The sequence below is a fragment of the Triticum urartu genome, chromosome 5A (genome assembly GCF_056163025.1).
Source record: "Triticum urartu cultivar PI428250 chromosome 5A, HENAU_Tu73, whole genome shotgun sequence".
Lineage (NCBI taxonomy): Eukaryota > Viridiplantae > Streptophyta > Magnoliopsida > Poales > Poaceae > Triticum > Triticum urartu.
The window spans coordinates 600138887-600164885 of NC_141877.1; the positions used below are offsets into that span (position 1 = coordinate 600138887).

The 25999-nt window shown below is 42.4% G+C and overlaps 1 pseudogene; it reads left to right on the top strand.

The window, feature by feature from the left end:
- Nucleotides 1-924: 924 nt before the first annotated feature.
- On the top strand, nt 925-1716 carry LOC147973225 (protein FAR1-RELATED SEQUENCE 1-like; annotated as a pseudogene).
- Nucleotides 1717-25999: the final 24283 nt, after the last annotated feature.

Below are 25999 nucleotides of genomic sequence, written 5' to 3' on the forward strand. Positions count from 1 at the left end.
GAAGTGAAAACCTTGGCTTTATACGTGAAGATTTGAAAAATTGTTTGTACTCAGAGAGAATAATAAAAACCAAAGGATGGTGACACAGGGGGAGTATTAGAGTACATGCATGGGGAAGAAGGTCTCAGAAGATGTCAACTTCTTCTATTCAATTGAAGTTGATGAAGATGAGTTGGTAACTAATATTTTTTAGACTGACTCGAAAATGGTATCAGACTATGCATTATTCGGCGATGTTATATACTTTGACACCACATACGGGAAACTAGATGATGGACGCCCATTTGGTTTGATTGTTGGGGTGAATAATCATCAAAAAACTATTGTCTTTGGCGCCGCACTTCTCTATGATGAAACTGCTACAAGTTTTGCCTAGCTTTTCAGAACTTTCCTAAAAGTTATGTCTGGGAAACATCCACATACAATTCTCACCGATGAAGATGCAGCAATGGCAAAGGCAATCTGTAAAGTGTTCCCTCATTCTCACCATAGACTTTGCGTCTGGCAAATGAATCAAAATGATTGCAAGCATCTTGCTGGAGTTGTTGATGAATATAAGAAATTCAATGTTAATTTTCAATATTGTATATATGATATAGAAGATGAAGATGAATTTGTAAGTGCATGGAATAAAATGATTGACAAGTATGGACTAGGTGACAATGCATGGTTGCAATGGCTATTTGAGAAGAAAGAACAGTGGGCACTATTATATGGTAAAAATACGTTCTCTGCCCACATGAGCACTACCCAACAAAGTGAAAGCATGAACAATGAACTAAAGAGGTACATTAGTGTTAAATATGACATGCTTACTTTCTTTGAGCATTTTGAACGCTAGTTTCAGATAAAAGATGTGAAGAGGTGAATTATGACTTTAAAGCAACACAAACTACTCCAAAGTTGAAGGCTGAATCAAGCTATATGCTAACACAAGCTGCAGCTACATATACTCCACCAATATTCAAGATGTTTCAAGATCAAGTGCTTCGGACTCTGAACTACGACACATTGCTTTGTGATGAAAGTGACACAGAGTTGAAGATTTATGTAGTAAAATTTCATGGCACACAACGGGAGCATGTTGTTAGATTCATTCCAGAAGAAGAAAAGGTTAGTTGCAGCTGCAAAAGGTTTGAGTTTTCTGGAATCCTTTGCTCTCATTGCTTAAAGGTACTTGATATAATTATATCAAGCATATCCCCGGAGAATATATCTTGAAAAGATGGACAATTGATGCCAAGGTTCTAGATATAACAAGCAAATGCAACCCGCATGAGAACCTAAAAGCAAGAATGTCCAATCGCTACAAGGAACTGTGCAGAATGTTCTTGAAAATAGCTGCTCGTGCCGCTCAATCAGAAGACACATACAATAAGGCTGCTAAATTTGCAGAGCAATTAGCACAAGATGTGGAGAAATGCTTGAAGATTAGAGCTGATCCAGATTTGGGAGACTCGTGTACTAAAGAAGGTGCATATTATACTAATAATAATTTCCTAGACTATTGACAAACAAAGACTGATATTTACCATTACAGTGGCAGCAGGAGTGAACATCCCCTGTAGCAGTATTTCAAAACACAATGACAGGCTTGCAAATCCAAAAGGTATGAAAGTCAAGGAGAAGACTGTCACAGGATCAAAAAGGCCCGTTGGTGGATTTGAGAAAGCAACTTCAAAGAGAAAAGGAACACAGATGATATTATACAACTAGAGCCTCATATAAAAACCTTCAACATTATTAACCTTTCATATCATTTTTGATAGGCCCCTTCGGAGAAACCAACTTCAAGGAAGAAAAAGAACAAAAAATATTGTACAACTACAACCTCATGGCCTCTCAACGGTATAACGCTGTTGCTTGTTTCTTATAAAACACTCAATTGTATTGACCTTTGTCTATCATTTTCAACAGGGTCCTTTGGAATTTTTCGGTAACCAAATAGGTGCATATCAATTACACTACAACACTATCCTAAATGCTTCAATGTAACCATGAATTAATAATACCATCCCGATGCCACCGCATACCCAACAACTGTTGGCGGGATTCCAACCATACAACACAACAGTGGTAGAAGCAGTCCACTCTTTCAAGTTTACGTTTTTTAAACTTCATTGAAAATGAACTTTGCTACTTTGTGCACATGGTCATCCGACAGACCACATGTCCACCTATTTACAGCAGCAGAACTCTACTCAGCCAACACCTATCCTAAATGCTACAATGTAGCCATCAACTGGTCTGAGCTTCCCGATGCAACCACAAACCCAAGCACCACACAACACTCCAGTGGTACAACATTCCACCCTTTCAAGTTTTCCAGTTTTAAAACTTCACTGAAACTGATAGTTGCTACTTTGTGCACAGGGTCATCCGACAAACCACATGTCCACCTATATACAACAATATAACTCTGCTCAACCAACACCTATCCTAAATGCTACAATGCAACCATCAACTGGTCCAAGCTTTCCGATGCAACCACAAACCCAAGCAACACACAATACTCCAGTGGTATAACATTCCACCCTTTCGAGTTTTACAACTTTTTAAACTTCATTTAAACTGAAAGTTCCTACGTTGTGCACAGGGTCATCCGACAAACCACAAGTACACCTGTTTACAACAGCAGAACTCTACTCTGAATCCCTGCCTGATAGAAGCCATTGGAGCCTCTAACTATAGTTCGATGACAGGAGAAAATCAAGGCTTCCTTCTTCAACCGAAGGCGACATCTTTTGTAAATGCTACAATGCAGCCATCAGTTGGTCACACCATCCTGATGCAACCACAGACCCAAGACCCACACTATACTCTAGTGGTATAACATTCCATACTTCCAAGTTTTCCAATTTCTCAACTTCAATGGAACTGAAATTGCTACCTTTCTGCCCAGGGTCATCCGACAAATCACATGTCTACCTATTTACAGTAGCAACACTCGGCACAGAATCCCTCAGTGCAAAGGACCATTGGAACCTCTACCTCTAGTATGACGATAGGACAAAACCAAGCCTTCCTCAATCAACCGAAGCCAACATAATCTATTTTGTTGTCGCGAGTTTTATCTCATGTGTGTTTTGACTTCAAAGTTGCAAATAATTTTCCACAAGCATCGTGCTCATATGAGCCTCTAAGCTAGCCTTCTCTCATTTTAAGTTACGATGACCGGGATCCCAATGATCCATTTCAATTATGCATAATATATGTACACTGAACCATCTATCTGAATGTCATGCTTAGAGGCATAGAGCGAGCAGAGAATAGATTGACAATTAGTCCGAATTTAGCATGCAAGGAATCTTAATTTAACTGAATGAAAGCAGAGTACTGGAATTTCTATTAGCTCTCCCTTCTCTGAATTTAACACGCATCTTAACTGAATGAAAGCAAAGTAATGGAATTTCTAGTAGCTCTCCTTATCTGAATTTAATACGCATGAGATGGGACTGGCACAAGTAGAAGAGGAAATTACCTGTGTTAAGCGGAGGTAATACTGCATGTATGACTTGCAGTCCCTTTCTTCTTCCTCTCTGAGTACCAAATTGATGGCACTAATGCTGATTCTCGACGTCCTTCCCCTCCATACTCGGCCCCTCATCCACAATCCCGGGCACCCGCCAAGGACACGCCAACCTCTTGCATGGCCGTCCCACATGCTCCCGTAGGCTCCGCATCTTAGACCAGTGAGGACGGCGCCGCGGAGGATCCCGTCCCCACCAAACTGCTGTGCGACTAGGTCGAGCAGGCGGACCACAGCGGCGGCCAGCCGAGCCGGGTATGCTGATTCAGCAGGCGGACCATTGCGGCGGCCAGCAAAGCCGGGATGCTGATTCAGCAGGTGCACGCGGGCGGCGGCTAGCCAGGACGCGGCTTGCCTGCGGATTCAGCAGGCACACATGTGCGATGGCTAGCCGGGAGCCGGGATGGGGTGAGATGCGTGAGTGCGCACGCTCGACTCGAAGCTGCACGGCAGCGCGACGAGATTCAGTCGATGGGCAGGAAGTGCTTGGAGGCTCGAGGAGCAGGAGCAGCAGAGGACATGGAAAGCTTTAGCTGAGCTTGAGTTCCGACCAAGGAGAGGGATGTGGATAAGGGATGTATCCATACAGACGGCAATCAGTATTAGGATCTGTATTCTATTTTTTGAGGGAAAAATCTGCAGCAGGAGGGGACTCACACACAGCCGTGCGATGGCTGCGTCGCACCGATGGTCGCACGCCAAGGCCGCAGGCAAGCCGTGTCCCATCATTAACTAATGCTATGTTTGTCAATCTCTAATAAAATTTTCTACTTATACTTTTCCTTATGTGGTGTTGTCACCTACCATAGGATTAGTATATGATCTTCTTGATTTATTTCCTTTCTTTTTATTTATATCCTTCCTTTTTATTGCAACAAGAAAGTAAAGAAAGCAAAAACTCAAACTAAGCTTTATTATATATCTTGCACACGATTACAAGGATAGATCACTAATCAAACTCTCGAGAAGAAAGGACTGAACTAAACTTTTATTCGTCTAAGCAAAAGATCGAACTATGATAAGTAAAGGCAAAAAAGATAGTGGGGGTGATACAATACCGGGGCACCTCCCCCCAAGCTTGGCAAAAGCCAAGGGGAGTGCCCATACCCGATACTCAATTTTTCTTTGGCGATGAAGAAGAAGGTGGTGGTGGTGATGAAGATATCTTGTCCTCGGGTTTCCATGGCAGAGGCTCACCATTATAAGAGGAGGAGTGAGTCTCACGGGTCCTGCAATTGGCAGCCATACTCATACCTCTAAACCTTGCCTCATATTCAAAGACTTGGTTTTGAAGATCGTAGATCTGGCTTTGGAGGAAGTTGATTTGCTCACTGAGGGTGAATACGATGTCCTTCATAGACTTGCCATCCACCTTGAGATCACGGGTGTAGTCCGCGATCATGAGGTGATTGCATTGAGTTCACGTTCCACCATCCCCTTGCACTGAAAGACCTCCTTCTCCATAGCCTCAAGTCTGGCCTCCACGGTTCCTGTCCCCTTGGGACCTTGCACATCGCGGATGTGCAGCACCCCCTCATGCATTTGGATAGCCTGAGGGTGTTGCATCACCTCCTGCAGATATGGGTTGATGACGTTCTCGAAGAACTTTTCCTTGGAGGAGCGTGGAGCAGCCATGGTAGGTTGGATCTGTCAGAAAAGAGCAAGGAAAAGAAAACAGAAGATTTCTCCGTGAAACGGTGGTCAATACGTTTGAGGGGTATATAAAGATTTTTTTATCTTGGGAAACAAGCAAATTTTAGAAAAACGGAGTCCGGAAGGTGTCCCAGGTGGGCACAACCCACCTGGGCACCCCAGCGTGTCTTGTGCCCACCAGGGTACGCTTCCTGAAAATTTCTTATTTTCCTAATATTCTAAATATTCCAAAATTGACAAAAAATGTTTTTGCGGATTTTTTGGAGTCCGTTTACTTACCGTATCACGTACCTCCTTATTTTCACGATTCTGGAGTGTTCCGGAAGGATTCTTTTATGTGCTCTTCCGGTGTCAAAGTTTGGATAATATTACTTTCAACATTAATGGGCGTACCTGAGACATAATGTTTTGTTCGTTGCCCATTGACAACCTTCGGGTTAGTACCTTCAGCATTATTTATTTTGATAGCTCCAAACTGATAAACCTCCTCGATGACATAGGGGCCTTCCCATTTGGGAGGAGTTTTCCTGCAAAGAATCTGAAACGAGAGTTGTACAAAAGAACATGTTCTCCGACTTTGAACTCACGCTTTTGGATTCTTTTATCATGCCATCTTTTAACCTTTTCGTTGAATAATTTGGCATTTTCATAAGCTTGGGTTCTCCATTCATCTAATGAGCTAATATTAACCTCTTTTCACCGGCAAGTTTGAAATCATAATTGGGTTCTTTGATTGCCCAATATGCTTTATATTCTAACTCAAGAGGTAGATGACAAGCTTTTCCATAAACCATTTTATAAGGAGACATACCCATAGGATTTTTATATGATGTTCTATAAGCCCAAAGTGCATCACCTAATTTCTTAGACCAGTTCTTCCTGGACCTATTGACAGTCTTTTGCAAAATTAATTTTATTTCTCTATTACTAAGTTCAACTTGACCACTAGACTGAGGATGATAAGGTGATGCAATTCTATGGTTAACATCATACTTGGCAAGCATTTTTTATCTTTTAGCATAATGAATAACATTCAGTTTCTTATCAACTATTTGTCTTAGAGCAGCACCAACAACATAATCACTAGCACCACACATAATTTCAAAAGGCAAGTTCTAATCAGGTGATTGAACAATAGGTGCAGAAATTAAGGCTTTCTTGAGTGTGTCAAAGGCTTCTAAACAATCATCATCAAAAACAAAAGGAATATCCTTTTGCAAAATATTCATAAGAGGTATAGAAATTTTAGAGAAGTCTTTGATAAATCTCCTATAGAAACCAGTATGACCTAGGAAACTACGAATACCTTTGATATCTTTAGGACATGGCATTTCCTCAATTGCATTAACCTTAGCGTTTTCCACTTCAATACCTCTTTCAGAAATTTTATGACCGAAGACAATGTCTTCATTAACCATAAAGTGGAACTTCTCCCAATTCAAGACAAGATTTGTTTGTTCACATCTCTGCAAAACTTGATCAAGACTGCTTAAACAATCATCAAAAGACTTCCCATAAACAGAGAAGTCATCCATGAAAACCTCAACAATATTTTCACAAAAGTCAGAGAATATAGCAATCATACATCTTTGAAAGGTAGCAGGTGCATTGTATAAACCAAAAGGCATACGTCTGTAAGCATAAGTTCCAAAGGGACAAGTAAAAGTGGTCTTTTCTTGATCAGGTTGAGAAACAAGTATTTGTGAAAAACCAGAATATCCATCAAGGAAGCAAAAATGTGTGTGCTTAAATAATCTTTCTAGCATTTGATCAATAGAAGGCAGAGGGTAATGATCTTTTCTAGTTGCTTTGTTTAATTTTCTAAAATCAATTACCATTCGATAGCCCGTAACAATTCTTTGTAGAATAAGTTCATTCTTATCATTAGGAACAATAGTAATACCTCCTTTATTAGGAACACAATGAACAGGACTTACCCATATACTATCAGTTATGGGATAGATTATACCTGCTTCCAGAAGTTTTAATATTTCCGTTCTTACCACTTCTTTCATCTTCGGATTTAACTGATGTTGGTGACAACAACAGGTTTAGCATTAGGTTCCATATTAATTTTGTGCTAACATAGAGTGGGAGTAATGCCCTTTAAATCATCAAGAGTATATCCAATAGCAGCTCGATGCTTCCTTAGAACTTTCAATAATCTTTCTTCTTCATGTTCTGAATGGTTAGCACTAATAATAATAGGATATATCTTCTTTTCATCAAGATAAGCATATTTCAAAGTGTCTGGCAATTGTTTCAATTCAAACACAGGATCACCTTTAGGTGAAGGAGGACCTCCTAGGGTTTCAATACAAAAATTGTGTTTAAGCAGAGGAAGTTCTTCAAAGAAAATCTTATCTATTTCATTTCTTTCATGCATATGCAAATCATTTTCATGATCTAGCAAATATATTGTTTTAGTGGATTAGTAAGAGGCACAACAATAGAAGCAAGACCAATTATTTCATCCTTACAAGGAAAATCTTTTTCATGAAGCTTTCTACTAAACTTGGAAAAATTAAACTCATGAGACTCTCCAAAACTAGCACCGACAGTTTGTTTCTCAGAGTCTATTCTAGCATTAATGGTGTTCAAGAAAGGTCTTCCAAAGATAATGGAAAAAAGTCATCTTCTGGGGAACCAAGAACAAGAAAATCAGTAGGGTATTTTATTTTCCCACACAAGACTTCAACATCTCTAACAATCCCAATTGGTGATATAGTGTCTCTATTAGCAACTTTAATAGTAACACATATGTCTTCTATCTCTGCGGGTGCTATGTCATTCATAATTTCTTGATATAAGGAATAAGGAATAGCACTCACGCTAGCATCTATGTCACATATACCATGATAACAGTGATATCCTATTTTAACTGAGACAACGGGCATGCCAACAACAGATCTACGTTTATCCTTTTTATTAGGTTTGGCAATTCTAGCAGCTTCTTCGCAGAAGTAAATAACATTCCCATCTACATTTTCTTCCAAGAGATCCTTAACCATAGTAATACTAGGTTCTACTTTAATTTTTTCATCAGGTTTAGGTGTTCTAATATAGCTCTTGTTAACCACAGTTGAAACTTTAGCATGTTCCTTTATCCTAACAGGCAAAGGTGATTTCTCAATATAAGCAGAATGAACAACTGGATCAACATTATAAAGTAGAGTTTCTTCTTTAGCAGGTACCGGTCTTTTAATTTCTTCTTTAATAGGTGGGTGATATTTAAACCACTTCTCTTTAGGGAGATCAACATGAGTAGAAAATGATTCATAAAAGGAGGCTACTATCTCAGAGTCAAGTCCATATTTAGTGCTAAATTTTAGAAAAGCATCGGTATTCATAAAAGATTTAACACAATCATACTTAAGTTTAATACCTGACTCTTTACCTTCATAGAGTTCCCAATCTTGAGAGTTGCGTTTAATTCTTTCCAAAAGATCCCACCGGAATTCAATAGTCTTCTTCATAAAAGAACCAACACAAGAAGTATCAATCATGGTTTGATCATTATGAGAAAGCCGAGCATAAAAATTCTGGATAATAATTTCTCTTGATAGCTCATGATTGGGGCATGAATATAACATTGACTTAAGCCTCCCCCAAGCTAGAGTGATACTTTCTCCTTCACGTGGCCAAAAATTATATATATAATTCCGATCATGATGAACTAGATGCATAGGATAATTTTTTTGGTGGAGCTCCAATTTCAATCGATTCCAAATCCAAGATCCAATATCGTCGCATAGCCTATACCATGCCAATGCTTTTCCCTTCAAAGATAAAGGGAAAACCTTCTTCATAACTTCATCTCTGGGTAAACCTGCAAGCTTGAACAATCGAAAAATTTGTTCTACATATATCAAGTGCATATCAGGATGTTCGGTTCCGTCTCCTGCATAAGGATTAGCAAGCAGTTGTTCATACCCGAAGGAATTTCATATTCAATATTTTCAGTAGGTGCAGTAGGTTGAGGGGTAGGTAATTTTGGTTCTGGTCGAGGTGAAGATACCCCGAACAGACCCCTCAAAGGATTGTTTTCCATAGTAACAAGTGACAATAAATTTCAGCACACTATATAAATGTTTCCATACCAAATTCCACTTACCAAAAGCGCTTCACTCCCCGGCAACGGCGCTAGAAAATAGCCTTGATGACCCACAAGTATAGGGGATCAATTGTAGCTCTTTTCGATAAGTAAGAGTGTCGAACCCAACGAGGAGCATAAGGAAATGACAAGTGGTTTTCAGCAAGGAAATGCCTGCAAGTGCTGAAATTGTAAGTAGCAGAGTAGTTTGATAGCACGATAATTTTTAACGAGAAAGTAACGATACTAGTAGCAAAAGTGCAGCAATGTAGTGATACGTCTCCGTCGTATCTACTTTTCCAAACACTTTTGCCCTTGTTTTGGACTCTAACTTGTATGATTTGAATGGAACTAAACCGGACTGACGCTATTTTCAGCAGAATTGCCATGATGTTGTTTTATGTGCAGAAAACAAATATTCTCAGAATGGCCTGAAACTCCACCGAACATCTTAGAAAAAACAATAAAAAATCCTCGCCAAAGATGAAGACGAGGGGGCCCGCACCCTTCTCACGAGGGTGGGGGGCGCACCCCCCCTAGGGCACGCCCCCTACCTCGTGGGCCCCCTGTTGCGTATCCGACTCCAACTCCAACTCTATATATTGAGTTTCGATGAGAAAAAAATCAGAGAGAAGAAATCATCATGTTTTACGATACGGAGCCGCCGCCAAGCCCTAAAACCTCTCGGGAGGGCTGATATGGAGTCCGTTCAGGGCTCCGGAGAGGGGGATTCGTCGCCGTCGTCATCATCAACCATCCTCCATCACCAATTTCATGATGCTCACCGCCGTGCGTGAGTAATTCCATCATAGGCTTGCTGGACGGTGATGGGTTGGATGAGATTTATCATGTAATCGAGTTAGTTTTGTTAGGGTTTGATCCCTAGTATCCATTATGTTCTGAGATTGATGTTGCTATGACTTTGCTATGCTTAATGCTTGTCATTAGGGCCCGAGTGCCATGATTTCAGATCAGAACCTATTATGTTTGCATGAATATATGTGAGTTCTTGATCCTATCTTGCAAGTCTATAGTCACCTACTATGTGTTATGACCCGGCAACCCCGAAGTGACAATAATCAGGACCACTCCCGGTTATGACCATAGTTTGAGGAGTTCATGTATTCACTATGTGCTAATGCTTTGTTCCGGTTCTCTATTAAAAGGAGGCCTTAATATCCCTTAGTTTCCAATAGGACCCCGCTGCCACGGGAGGGTAGGACAAAAGATGTCATGCAAGTTCTTTTCCATAAGCACGTATGACTATATACGGAACACATGCCTACATTACATTGATGAATTGGAGCTAGTTCTGTGTCACCCTATGTTATGACTATTACATGATGAACTGCATCCGGCATAATTATCCATCACTGATCCGGTGCCTACGAGTTTTCCATATACTGGTTTACGCTTATTTACTTTCCCGCTGCTACTGTTACAATCACTACAAAATACCAAAAACATTACTTTTGCTGTCTTTACTTTTGTTGCTGCTACCCCCACTATCATATTACTTTGCTACTAAACACTTTGCTGAAGATACTAAGTTTCCAGGTGTGGTTGAATTGACAACTCAGCTGCTAATACTTGAGAATATTCTTTGGCTCCCCTTCTGTCGAATCAACAAATTTGGGTTGAATACTCTACCCTCGAAAGCTGTTGCGATCCCCTATACTTCTGGGTTATCAAGACTAATTTCTGGCGCTGTTGCCAGGGAGCATAGCTCTATTCTTTGAGTCACTTGGGATTTATATCTGCTGGACACTATGAAGAACTTGATAGATCCAAAAACCAAGATTTATCCCTCAACTACGAGCGGAGGTAAGGAACTGCCATCTAGATCTGCACTTGATTCACCTTCTATTACGAGTAAGTTTGCGACACCTACACCTGCTTCTGCTATTCGTTTTGATATGTTGCATGTTATTGATGATGCCACTTCTGCTATGCATGATACTTATGATGAAACTGCTTCTATGCCTGATACTACCGTCCCCCTTAGTGAATTTCTTGATGAACAAATTGCTAGGGCTAGAGAAAGAGAAATTATTGAATATGAATACGATGATGATAGTGATGATGAAAACATGCCTGTTATTCCCGAGGGTTATCTTTTTGATACGGAATCTTCTGCCGCTATTTTTGCTTGCAAAGATAGATATGAGCTTAAGAGGTTATTAATTAAATGGAACAAAGAATCACTTGGAGATAAAATGAGGCCCGGCCCTGCTTTTGCTACTTCACCTATATGTGTTCCTGATAAGGATTATGAATTCTTTGTTGATCCTGATATAATTACTTTGGTTGAATCTGATCCGTTTTATGGCTATGAATCTGAAACTGTTGTGGCACATCTTACTAAGTTAAATGATATAGCTGCCCTGTTCACTAATGATGAAAGATCGCGTTACTTTTATATACTCAAAATATTTCCGTTCTCATTAAAGGGTGATGCTAAGATATGGTTTAATTCTCTTGATCCTGGTTGTGTGCGTAGTCCCCAGGATATGATTTATTACTTCTCTGCTAAATATTTCCCTGCTCATAAGAAACAAGCTGCTTTGAGGGAAATATACAACTTCGTGCAAATTAAAGAAGAGAGTCTCCCACAAGCTTGGGGGAGGCTTCTCAAGTTACTTAATGCTTTGCCTAATCATCCTCTTAAGAAACCTGAAATACTTGATATCTTTTATAATGGACTAATCGATGCTTCCAGAGATTACCTGGATAGTTGTGCTGGTTCTCTTTTTAGGGAAAGAACACCGGATGAAGCTGAGATTCTATTGAATAATATGTTGACAAATGAAAATAATTGGGCACCTCCTGAGCCAGCTCCTGCTCCAATTACTGAGCCTATTCTGAAACCAACTCCGAGGAAGAGAGGTGTTCTATTTCTCAGTCCCGAAGATATGCAAGAGGCAAAGAAATCTATGAAAGAAAAAGGTATTAAAGCTGAAGACGTTAAGAATTTACCTCCTATTGAAGAAATACATGGTCTTAATTCACTGCCTGTTGAAGAAACATATTATCTTAATTCTTTATTTACTGAAGAACCTCCTGATCTCGATATCTCGACACAGGTAGTAAAGGTAAATTCTCTCTATAGATTTGATGAAGGTGATATCCCTCACTATAAGCCTGCTAGGCAATGCTTTGATGAGTTTGATAATTTTATTGTCAAACAAGAAAATTTCAATGCTTATTTCGGTAGACAATTGAAATATGATTCCGATATGCTTAAATACTTGGGTGATTATATGGCTAATATTAAAGGTGAACTTAAACTTGTTAGGAAACATGCTTCTATGGTTACCACTCAAGTAGAACAAGTACTTAAGGCTCAAAAAGAGGTGCTTGATGAAATGAATAGTAAGAAAAATGATTATGCTGTTAGAGTGGTTACTAGAACTGGTAGAATGACTCAGGAACCTTTGTATCCTGAAGGCCACCCTAAGAGAATCGAGCAAGATTCTCAAAGAAATAATATTGATGTTCCTAGTTCTTATAAAAATAATAAGAAGAAAAATGATAGAACTGTGCAAACTTCTAGTGAACCTATTGCTAAACCACCTGCTAATCCAAATGATATATCTATGTCTGATGCTGAAACAAAATCTGGTAATGAACATGAACCTAGTAAATATATTAATGATGATGTTCATGATGATGCTCAACCTAGTAATGACAATGATGTAGAAATTGAACCTGCTGTTGATCTTGATAACCCACAATCAAAGAATCAACGTTGTGATAAAAGATACTTTGTTGCTAGGAAACCTGGTAAAGAAAGGGAACCTTGGGTTCAGAAACCCATGCCTTTCCCTCCGAAACCATCCAAGAAAAAGGATGATGAGGATTTTGAGCGCTTTGTTGAAATGATTAGGCCTATCTTTTTGCATATGAGATTAACTGATGTGCTCAAAACAAATCCTTATGCTAAATATATGAAGGATATCATTACTAATAAAAGAAAGATACCGGAAGCTGAAATTTCCACCATGCTTGCTAATTATACTTTTAAGGGTGGAATACCAAAGAAACTTGGAGACCCCGGAGTACCTACTATACCATGCTCCATTAAAAGAAATTATATTAAAACTGCTTTATGTGATCTTGGAGCTGGTGTTAGTGTTATGCCTCTCTCTTTATATCGTAGACTTGACTTGAATAAGTTGACACCTACTGAAATATCTTTGCAAATGGCTGATAAATCAACTGCTATACCTGTCGATATTTGTGAGGATGTGCCTGTTGTGGTTGCAAACGTTACTATTTTAACGGACTTTGTTATTCTTGATATTCCCGAGGATGATAGTATGTCTATTATTCTTGGAAGACCTTTTCTTAATACTGCAGGGGCTGTTATTGATTGCAACAAAGGCAATGTCACTTTTCATGTTAATGGTAATGAGCATACGGTACACTTTCTGAGGAAACAACCTCAAGTTCATAGTATCAACTCTATTGGAAAAATTCCATCGATTATATTTGGAGGATTTGAATTTCCTCTACCAACTGTCAAGAAGAAATATAATATACTTATTATAGGGGATGTGCATATCCCCGTTGAGGTAACTTAGTGTTATTCCAAATTTCTCCGGTTTCATGATTATCGGAACGAGTTTGTTAACAAGACTTGATCAACCTTGTTAGTGGATTCTTTTTGATGAGCATGAGATGGATGAAACTAGAAGCACAACCTTCTATACCCAACTTCTACTTTCTGTTAATTAGTAGAAATAAAGTAAAAATAGTATTTTTCTGTCTGTTTCCTGACTTATCCGTGCAATATAAAAATATCCCGAAAATAAAAGTCCTCAGAATGCCATGCCAATTTAATATGATTTTTCGGGAATATTTGAGGATTTACTGTGCAAAAATTACCGCGGGAGGAGCTGCCACCTGGCCACGAGGGTGGTGGGCGCCTCATGGGCCCACGGTGGCCCTCCTCCACTTATCCCAGCACCTATCATCTTCCTCTATCTCACACAAACCCGAAAAACCAACTCAAGCACGAGTTCCAGCCACTTTTGCTGTGATTTTTGATCTCCTTGCTCAAAGCACCTCTCGCAAAACTGCTTGGGGAGATTGTTCCTTGGTATGTGACTCCTCCATTGGTCCAATTAGTTTTTGTTCTAGTGCTTTATTCTTTGCAAATTTGTGCTGCATAGGTGACCATGTTCTTGAGCTTGCATGTCAAATTTATATGGTTCCAAGTAGTTCTAATGCTTGATTTAGGCTCTAGGCACTTGTAGGAGTAGTTGCTATCAATATTATTGAGTTTGGTTTACTTTTATTTTGAAGTTACTAAATTTTTTAGAATTTTTCAGAATATAATGAGGAGATTTTTGAGGGGCTCATCGAGCCAAAGCTCGAAGGAAAAGGCACCGAAGCCTAAGTATAATTTACCGCGCACCGTGGAGATTCGGGCGTGTGAATGGCCTTCTGAAGATTCCTTGAGAGCAGCTGATATCTATGAAGATTTTCATGAATTGGCTCACAATGCAGGCCTCGCCGCTTTCCTCCACGACCAATGCGATCAGTATCTCTTACTCACAAATACCTTTGTGCAAAACTTTCATTTTCATTCTAGGAACTCACCACCTACGGTAGAGTTTCATTTATATGATGAGCATAAGGAGATGTCACTTTATGATTTCTATCGGATTTGTTTAGTCCCTTTTGAGGGCAAGTAGAAGAACCACATCATGATGATGTGGCTGGGTTTATTGATAATATCACTGTAGGAGAAACCAGGAAGGTTTCCAATGCACAAATCACTAGCATACATTTTCCTATTTTGCGTTACTTTGCATTATTTTCTAGTCGTAGTTTAATTGGACACGGAAATTCTAGAAACCTGAGTATCCCTGATTTAATTATTCTGCTCCAAGGTTTATACAGTGATAAAACTTTTAGTTTGGTCAGTATTATTGCTAGACGGTTAAATATGAACCGTACTAAGGGCCGCATCTTTGGAGGCATCTATGCCACACGCCTAGCCGCACATTTTAACATACCTATTAGGCATGCTGAGAAGGAAGAAAAGGTGCTACCCCGTGTTTATCTAGATCATAAAAGTATGGTGGCACATGATTTTATTGTTAAAAATAGGGCAAGGGAGCTTAAATATCAATTGTTCTTTAATAAACATCATCCTGAGACTATTACCTTGCCTGCTCCTTCTTTGTTTGATTTGACTGCAGGCACGTACCTTGTTCCGTTGACGGCTATTCACGCCTACCGAAACCCTACACCAGTCGAGGAGCCAGAACCAGAACCACAATTTGATCCTTCACGGCAGTCCGGAGATGATTGCCAACCAGTGGCAATCGGAGCCTTCTTCTTCCTCATCACAGTACGACCCCAACAACTATTATTATGGATATCCGCCAGGCCAGCCGTGGCCATAGACCAACTTAGGCCAAAAGCCTAAGCTTGGGGGAGTACGTATTTCTCACCGACATTACATTTATGTTCACACACACTCATTGCTAGATGTCGGTGCTCATACTTTTTCACTGTAATATCCATGATAGTTTATTTTCTTTTTCCTGCTTTCTTCTTGTGTGTTTGTTAAAAACCTTAAGAAAAAAATTAGTAGTAGTTTATTTTTCTGCTGTAGTAGTAATAGTTAAAAAGAAAACCCAAAAATATTTCCCGTTCTTCTTTTGCTTGTTGGGAGCTTTCCCGTGTAAATAGTTTTATTTCTTTTCTTTTCTTTGGGGGTCAGTAGGAGAAGACCATAATTAAATTGTTGAAGTGGCTCTTATATGCATTATTGTTGAATTAACCAAGAGCCCATATTGCCTTGTCTTCTCCTGTTTATTGAATGCTCGCAGGTTCCAGCTTAGTCCAATGCACGTGCACTCTTATTATTATTCACACCGTTCGGTCATGCAAGTGAAAGGCAATTATGATGATATATGATGGACTGACTGAGATGAGAAAAGTCGGTATGAACTCGACCTCTTTTGTTTTTGTAAATATGATGAGTCCCTTGTTCTTGATTCAGCTTATTATGAATAAACATGTTTGCAATGATAATTAGAGATCATAGTTGCTTGTGCCATGCTTGATTAGCTATGAGTTATAATGATTCACCTTGTATGCCAACATGCTATTGAGATGATTATGATGTGGTATGATGGGGTGGTATCCTCTTTTGAATGATTTAAGTGACTTGACTTTGCACATGTTCACGCATGTAGTTGAAACAAAATCAACATAGCCTTCACGATATTTATGTTCATGGTGGATTATATCCTACTCATGCTTGCATCCAATGTTTATTAATTTTAATGCATGTACATGGCTGTTGTCGCTCTCTAGTTGGTCGCTTCCCACTCTTTTGCTAGCCTTCACTTGTACTAAGCGGGAATACTGCTTGTGCATCCAATCCCTTAAACCCCAAAGTTATTCCAGATGAGTCCACTATACCTTCCTATATGCGGTATCTACCTGCCGTTCCAAGTAAATTTGTGTGTGCCAAACTCTAAACCTTCAAATAAACATTCAGTTTTGTATGCTCGAATAGCTCATGTATCAACAAAGGCTGTCCTTATCTTCCGTGTTAGGCGGGTTATTCTCAAGAGGAGTGGACTCCGCTTCTCACTCACGAGAAAATGGCTGGTCACCGGGATGCCCAGTCCCATGCTTTATGCAAACTAAATCAAAATTAATTGCAAACAAAACTCCCCCTGGGACCTGATGTATGTTGGAGGCACTCGTTGTTTCGAGCAAGCCATGGATTGATGCTTGTTGGTGGAGGGGGAGTATAAACTTTACCATTCTATTTGGGAACCGCCTATAATGTGTTTAGCATGGAAGATATCACCATCTCTTAGTTGTTACGTTGACAATGAAAGTATACCGCTCAAAATACAATTTATCTCTATTGCAAAACCGAGCTCTGGCACCTCTACAAATCCCTGCTTCCCTCTGTGAAGGGCCTATCCATTTACTTTTATGTTGAGTCATCACCCTCTTATTAAAAAGCACTAGCTGGAGAGCAAAGCTGTCATTTGCATTCATTACTGTTAATTTATATTGGTATGACCATGACTGGATCTCTTTTACCATGAATTACAATGTCTAGTCTGCCCTTGATCTTTAAAGGTGCTCTGCATTTATGTTTTGCGGTCTCAGAAAGGGCTAGCGAGATACCATCTTGTTATATCAAATTATGATTGTTTTGAGAAAGTGTTGTCATCAGAGATTTATTATAATGACTTGCTAGTTGATTATGCTATTGATATGAGTAATTGTGAGACCTGAGAATTATTGCAAATGTGGTTAGTTATGATCTATGCTGAAAACTTGAATGCTGACTTGACATAGTTACAACAACAAGAGCAAATAGAGTTTGTAAAAGTTTTTCTTTCTTTCTTTCAGTTTGTCAACTGAATTGCTTGAAGACAAGCAAGGGTTTAAGCTTGTGGGAGTTGATACTTTGAATCGTATCTACTTTTCCAAACACTTTTGCCCTTGTTTTGGACTCTAACTTGTATGATTTGAATGGAACTAACCCGGACTGACGCTGTTTTCAGCAGAATTGCCATGATGTTGTTTTATGTGCAGAAAACAAATATTCTCGGAATGACCTGAAACTCCACGGAACATCTTAGAAAAAACAATAAAAAATCCTCGCCAAAGATGAAGAACAGGGGGCCCGCACCCTTCTCACGAGGGTGGGGCCCCCCTAGGGCGCGCCCCTACCTCGTGGGCCCCCTGTTGCGTCTCCGACTCCAACTCCAACTCTATATATTGAGTTTCGATGAGAGAAAAATCAGAGAGAAGAAATCATCACGTTTTACGATATGGAGCCGCCGCCAAGCCCTAAAACCTCTCAGGAGGGCTGATCTGGAGTCCGTTCGGGGCTCCGGAGAGGGGAATTCGTCGCCGTCGTCATCATCAACCATCCTCCATCACCAATTTCATGATGATCACCACCGCGCGTGAGTAATTCCATCGTAGCTTGCTGGACGGTGATGGGTTGGATGAGATTTATCATGTAATCGAGTTAGTTTTGTTAGGGTTTGATCCCTAGTATCCATTATGTTCTGAGATTGATGTTGCTATGACTTTGCTAAGCTTAATGCTTGTCACTAGGGCCCGAGTGCCATGATTTTAGATCTGAACCTATTATGTTTTCATGAATATATGTGAGTTCTTGATCCTATCTTGCAAGTCTATAGTCACCTACTATGTGTTATAATCCGGCAACCCCGAAGTGACAATAATCGGGACCACTCCCGGTTATGACCATAGTTTGAGGAGTTCATGTATTCACTATGTGCTAATGCTTTGTTCCGGTTCTCTATTAAAAGGAGGCCTTAATATCCCTTAGTTTCCAATAGGACCCCGCTGCCACGGGAGGGTAGGACAAAAGATGTCATGCAAGTTCTTTTCCATAAGCACGTATGACTATATACGGAATACATTACATTGATGAATTAGAGCTAGTTCTGTGTCACCCTATATTATGACTGTTACATGATGAACCGCATCCAGCATAATTATCCATCACTGATCCGATGCCTACGAGTTTTCCATATACTGGTTTACGCTTATTTACTTTCTCGCTGCTACTGTTACAATCACTACAAAATACCAAAAACATTACTTTTGTTGTCTTTACTTTTGTTGCCGCTACCCCCACTATCATATTACTTTGCTACTAAACACATTGCTGCAGATACTAAGTTTCCAGGTGTGGTTGAATTGACAACTCAGCTTCTAATACTTGAGAATATTCTTTGGCTCCCCTTTTGTCTAATCAATAAATTTGGGTTGAATACTCTACCCTCGAAAGCTGTTGCGATCCCCTATACTTGTGGGTTAATTCAGGTAGCCCAATCCTTTTGAGGCAAAGGACAGGCCAAAACGGTCTCTTTTGATAGGCAAACCGTTCTTGAGGATACACTGTAATGCCCAAATAATTAGGCTACAGTAAAACTCTCCTAATGATGCCATGTCATCTCTGATTACTGTTGCTAATCTCTCGTTACTTCAAAACTCGTTCAAAAGTCAAATGCAAAATATGTCAAACAACAAAAGTTTTCAAAAGTTGAAACAAAAATGTTCGGTGGGTGCCAAATATTGCACTGGTCATTAGTGTGGAGAAAACATTTTTTTAGAAAGTGCCTAAATGTTTTAAAATGTAAATAAATAAAGAAAAGAAAATGCAAAAAACAGAAAAACCAAAACTAAAAAAAGGGAAAACAGAAACCCCCCTGGGCCGAGTGGCCCAGCTAGCAGGCCGACCCAACTGGGGCACAACCAACCAGCCGGCCCACTCCGCCGCCATAACCTCCCCCACTCCCCCAAACCCTAACCGACACTCTCACTTTCCCCCACTCGCTCACTCCCTCTCCCCCACCACTCTCGATCCCATCTGGATCGGGGGGGGGGGGGACAGACCATGCTGCCGCCACCGATTCCTGTCGCTGGAGCTCAACTCTGACGCCGTGCCGCCTCCCCGTGACCGTCGCTGAGGGAGTCCTGGATTAGGGGGTCTTCGGATAGCCGAACTATATCCTTTGGCCGGACTGTTGGACTATGAAGATACGAGATTGAAGACTTCGTCCCGTGTCCGGATGGGACTCTACTTGGCGTGGAAGGCAAGCTAGGCAATACGGATATGTATATCTCCTCCTTTGTAACCGACCTTGTGTAACCCTAGCCCCCTCCGATGTCTATATAAACGGGAGGGTTTTAGTCCGTAGGACAACATACAATCATACCATAGGCTAGCTTCTAGGGTTTAGCCTCTCTGATCTCTTGGTAGACCAACTCTTGTAATACTCATATCATCAAGAACAATCAAGCAGGACGTAGGGTATTACCTCCATCAAGAGGGCCGGAACCTGGGTAAACATCGTGTCCCCTGCCTCCTGTTACCATCAGCCTTAGACGCACACTTCGGGTCCCCCTTCCCGAGATCCACCGGTTTTAACACCGAAATTGGTGCTTTCATTGAGAGTTCCACGGTGTCGTCATCATAAGGAAGATGGCTCGCCTCGTTGTCAAGGACACCATCACCTCTAGGGGAGCCCTGGCTGTAGGCCAAACTCTCTGACTAAGCGGCTTCGTCATGACCGCCCGCTCGGCCGCTGCGCCGACGATGACCTCTCATGTCATCGAAAATAGCCTCCACATCGGCTCAAAATTTGTCGAGCAGATGGATCCAATGGAGCTCTCCTCTTTGAACGAGCTCTTGGATCGCATTGCCACTCTGGGAGTCACTACGGACTACGATAGGATCGGGCTTAAACCCGACCAAAGGGAGATTAACTCTCCGCCGGTCTCCCATCAAATAGCGGTGGTGGAGGAGCAATGCGGCGATTCTCCCTCTATCCTGAGGACGAACTATGTCCGGATTCGTGAGCTCTCCGAACAGGAAACGCGCTCGCGGGAGGACGCCGCCCTAAGCCTGAATCCAGAATTAGGCCTCATACCAAACCCGCAGGGCAATATCCCGGAGCCCGAACTTCCAAGATTGGAAACTCCCCTGCCCCGGGATCACAGATTGGGTCTGGACTTAAATCCACCCACCCACCCAGATACAAACTATCTTTCCCACATCAGGCAAGCGTCCCAAGAGACAGTACATCACTATTGGGCCAGATTCCTCCTTGTAATGAACAAGGTCAAGGACTGTCATGAGGAAGATGCAATTTTGTTCTTTTGCAACAATTGCACGGACAAGGGAGTCCTCAACGCCATAAGTCGTCGTGACGTAGCACACTTTGCTGACTTGGCGGACATAGTACGGAAATACTGTGCGATGTAAAGTGCCTGGAAAACCCACACGCAATTTTGGGATAATCCAGCTCTGACAAAACCCCTAGTCCGAACTAAAAGGGTGCACTCTTATAAGTCGCCCGACTCAATTACAAAGAAGCAAAAGCCCACTACAGGGCATGGAACCGTATTGGCGGGATGGCTCAACGGACCCTGCAAAATCCGCAGTACATCGGATACCATATCAACACACAGCCTTAGAGCATGTTGGGTACTCCGGCAGGTGGCCAAAAGCGGTGAGGATCTTCTCACCCAAAATACCTCAGAGCACCTCCCCACGGATAACAACACAGTATTAACGGTCTTCGAGACCTTCGCCTCAAATAATAGACGTAAGTGAGCACCCTATGGCCTTGCCGAAGTCTGCCACGTGGCAGCAATAAATCCATGGAGCGACACGGCTATCACCTTTAACTCCAGTGATGAACCTAAATTCTGAACAGACCGAGCACCAACCGCTTTTGTCCTCAGTCCAATTGTGGACGGCTTTCGGCTCACTAAGGTGCTCATGGATGGCGGCAGCGGATTAAACCTCATCTATGAGGAAACTCTCCAGAAAATGGACATAGACAGCAACCGTATTGAACAAAGCAGTACGACCTTCCGAGGAATCATCCCTAGTCGGGAGGCAAGTTGCGCTGGGAAAATCACACGTGATGTGGTATTCGGCACTCCGGAGAATTACAGGTCCAAAGAAATTACATTCCAAGTGGCCCCGTTCAGTAGCGGATACCACGCCCATCTAGGGCGGGAGGCATTCACGATTTTTCAAGCCATACCACATTACGGGTACATGAAGCTCAAAATGCCCGGACCCAAGGGAATTATCACTCTAGCTAGTGATCCGGACATAGCACTCCGTGCCGAGAACAAGACAGCCGCACTAGCCCTCGAGGCATTATCCGAAGCCCTTGTGGCGGAGGAGTTAACCGCGCTGCGCTCCACGGTGGACAGGGACGACGTGATACTAGACAAAAGATCCAAGTCCACCTCCTTTAAACCAGCGGACGAAATAGTTAAATTCCAAGTCCATCCAACGGACCTGCAAAAACAGCATCCATTGGGGCACAGTTAGACCCCGCTGTAGACGCCGCACTACGGGAGTTTCTGCGCGAGAATTGGGACATATTCGCCTGGCATCCTTCAGACATGCCAGGAATCCCACGCAGATTGGCCGATCATAGCCTTAATATTCTAAAAGAATTCAAGCCGGTCAAGCAGACTCTTCGGTGTTTCTCTGAACCCAAGCGACAAGCCATGGGAGAGGAGCTGGCCAAACTACTGGAAGACGGATTCATTAAAGAAATAAAACACACGGATTGGCTAGCAAACCTGGTGATGGTACCAAAGAAGGACAAATCCTGGCGCCTATGTGTCGACTTCAAAGACCTTAACAAGGCTTGCCCAAAGGATCCCTTCCCACTCCCTCGCATCGATCAAATCATCGACGCTATCGCAGGACACGAATCATTGTGCTTCCTCGACGCATACTCCGGTTACCACCAGATTAAGATGGCGGAGTCTGATCAAGCCGCAACAGCAATTATAACACCATACGGCCCCTTCTGCTTTAACACAATGCCCTTTGGGCTCAAAAACGCCGGCGCAACATATCAGCGCATGATCCAGACATGTCTAGAAAAGCAGATCGGCAAGACTGTGGAGGCATAGGTAGACAATGTGGTCATTAAAACCAGACACGTTGACTCTTTAATAGACGACTTGAGGCTCACGTTCACCAATCTCCGAACATACGACATTAAGCTCAATCCGGAAAAATGCGTCTTCGGCGTTCCCGCCGGAACCTGGGCTTCATCGTCTCCAGTAGAGGAATTGAAGCAAATCTGGCTAAAATCCGAGCTCTGTCACAGTTGGCTATCCCAACTGACCTCAAGCAAATCCAGAAATTGACTGGATGCGTGGCGGCTTTAAGCCGCTTTATCTCCCGATTAGGAGAAAATACACTTCCCCTTTATCGCCTTCTTAGGCGCGCCGAACACTTCGAGTGGACGCAACCACGGCCGGACTGGAAGAAATCAAAGCCATCCTGGCCGCGCCAACTGTTGGTGAACCAATGCTATTATATATAGCGTCAACTCACCTAGTTGTAAGTGCAGTGCTCGTCGTCGAATGAGAGACGGACGGACATAAATTTCCGCTTCAAAAGCTGGTGTATTATGTATCCACCGTCCTCACTCCATGCAAATCACGGTACCAACATTGCCAAAAGATAGCATACGTGGTATTTATGGCATCCCGGAAATTACGACACTACTTTCAAGAGTGTTCGATCACGGTGGCATCCGAAGTTCCAATCAATGACATAATAAACAACCGTGATGCCACATGCCGGATTGCCAAATGAGCCATTGAGCTCCTCCCGTTCAACATAACATATAAGCCACGACAAGCCATTAAGTCGCAAGTACTGGCCGATTTCGTAGCCAAATGGACAGAATCAGAACTCCCTAAAGAGTATGGCGCTTACTCCAATTGGATCATGCACTTCGACGGCTCTAAAATGCTGGCTGGTCTAGGGCTGGCGTCGTCCTGACGTCCCCCACCGGAGACACGGTGCAATACGTGCTCCAAATATTATATACGGACTCCAATAACACAGCCGAATATGAGGCCCTACTACACGGCCTCCGGATGGCAGTCTCCATGGGCATCCAACGCCTAGAGGTGCGTGGGGACTCGAACCTCGCAATATCCCAAATAAATGGAGACTTCGATGCCAAGGATCCGAAAATGGCGATATCGCAACGCCGTCCTCAAAATGTCAGCCCAGTTCGAGGGGCTGGAATTCCACCACGTGGCTCAGGAAAACAACCAGGCAGCGGACATCCTAGCTCATATCGGCGCTAAACGCGACACTGTCCCACCAAACATCTTCCTGGAAAGACTATTTAGACTATCCGTGGTATGGGAAGGGGACACCGGCAAAATTAATCCGGACCCGATGACAACCCCAGATACTGAATACTCTGACACAATCGGAGGCTCTGCCACCAAAATAACACCTTCAGCCCACGTGATAATGGCCGTCATCGCCCCGTGGACAGAACCATTCCTGGCCTACCTAACTAGACAGGAATTACCCGAGGACCAAAATGAGGCTAGCTGCATAGTGTGGCGATCTAAAGCTTACAAGGTCCATGAGGGAGAGCTTTATAAGAAAAGCACAACCGGAGTCCTTCAAAGGTGCATCTCCGAAGAGGAAAGGCGGAAGCTGTTGGCAGAAATCCATGCCGGACTCGGCGGCCACCACACAGCAGCCCGGGCCCTTGTAAGTAAGGCCTTCCATACAGGTTTTTATTGGCCGACGGCCCGGGCAGATGCACAGCATCTGGTTCAACATTGTGTTGGTTGCTAGCTTTTTGCAAACCAAAGCCACATGCCACCCACCGCCCTCCAAACCATCCCCATTACTTGGACTTTTGCGGTCTGGGGGCTCGATATGGTCGGACCCCTCAAAGCGGGAACCCATAAGAGAAAATACTTACTGGTCATGGTGGACAAATTCACCAAATGGGTAGAAGCCAAACCTGACAAAACGGCTGAATCCGGACCGGTGATAGACTTCATATCCGGGGTTTTACACCATTATGGCGTTGCCCACAGCATCATCACTGACAACGACACGAACTTTACAGCTGATGAGGTGAAACTTTGGTGCAGCAACATGGGCATCAAGCTCGATTATGCTTCTGTCTATCATCCGCAAACTAACGGTCAAGTCGAACGAGCGATTGGTCTTATCATGAGTGGTATTAAACCCAAATTAGTTCGGTCCTTAAAGGAATCAGACACCCATTGGGTAGAGGAGCTCGACTCCATACTATGGGGGCTGCCGACCATGCCGAATCGCACTACCGGATACACACCGTTTTATGGTGTACGACGCTGAGGCGGTGCTGCCTTGCGACATAATTAATGACTCACCTTGAGTGCGCATGTACGAAGAAAGAGAGGTCGAGCTCGATCGGCAGGACGGTTTGGATGCCCTGGAGGAGGAGCGCGACGTGGCAAAAGCCCGTTCTGCATTCTATCAACAACAGGCTCGAAGGTAACAAAGCAAAGAAGTGCGGGCCAAAACCTATAACGTTGGTGAAATAGTTCTGCGCCTGCCGGAGAAGAAAAAGAACAAGCTCAAGCCCAAATGGGAAGGTCCCTTCATTATCGACTAGGTTCTGACCGGTGGAGCGTACCGTCTGCGCGATGCATCGAATAATCGACTCGAGCCAAACCCATGGAACGCAGCCAGACTCCGAAGATTCTACGCCTAGCGCCGGACTCTATGTTCGTCTCCTTACCTCCATGAATTTTTTGCACATCTGCTTTTTCCCTCTTTCTTTCTCTCTTTTCTCTTAGAAGCCCTAAAGGGCTAAACCTGTGTCTTGGTTACACAATCTCGAGGCGCTAACCGCGCTCAATATACCTGGGGGCTTCCTATACATAAGCTTAATCTAATTATTTTTCCGGGTTTCATGCCCCGCACATGTGTTATTCTTCCGCATGTACCCTTCTTTCGCCATTATATGCATCGATATGACTTAAGTTTTGGCCAAGCTGGGTTCCCTGGCTCTTGTGTTTATGCCCTACGTTCCCGTTAATTCGGCTAGGGCATAAGGGGAGCACCTCTGTGATTGTTACTGCCGGGTCAGCCAGATGTGTACCTCAGACTGGGTGAAGCCGAAAGCTAGCGTTCTTAAGGGAATATTCGGTAGGTGAATAAAAGAGGACTTTCATTTAAATTACTACACACCCCCAGATGTTTTGACATGCGTCTCGCAATTTGGACATGCACATTAGGGCATGCGTACCCAGGGAAAGGAACCCTTAACAAAACTATTCTCCCTGGAAGATGTTTCTTACTACCCATGTAATATAACATAGCTAGTTGGGTACTTGTC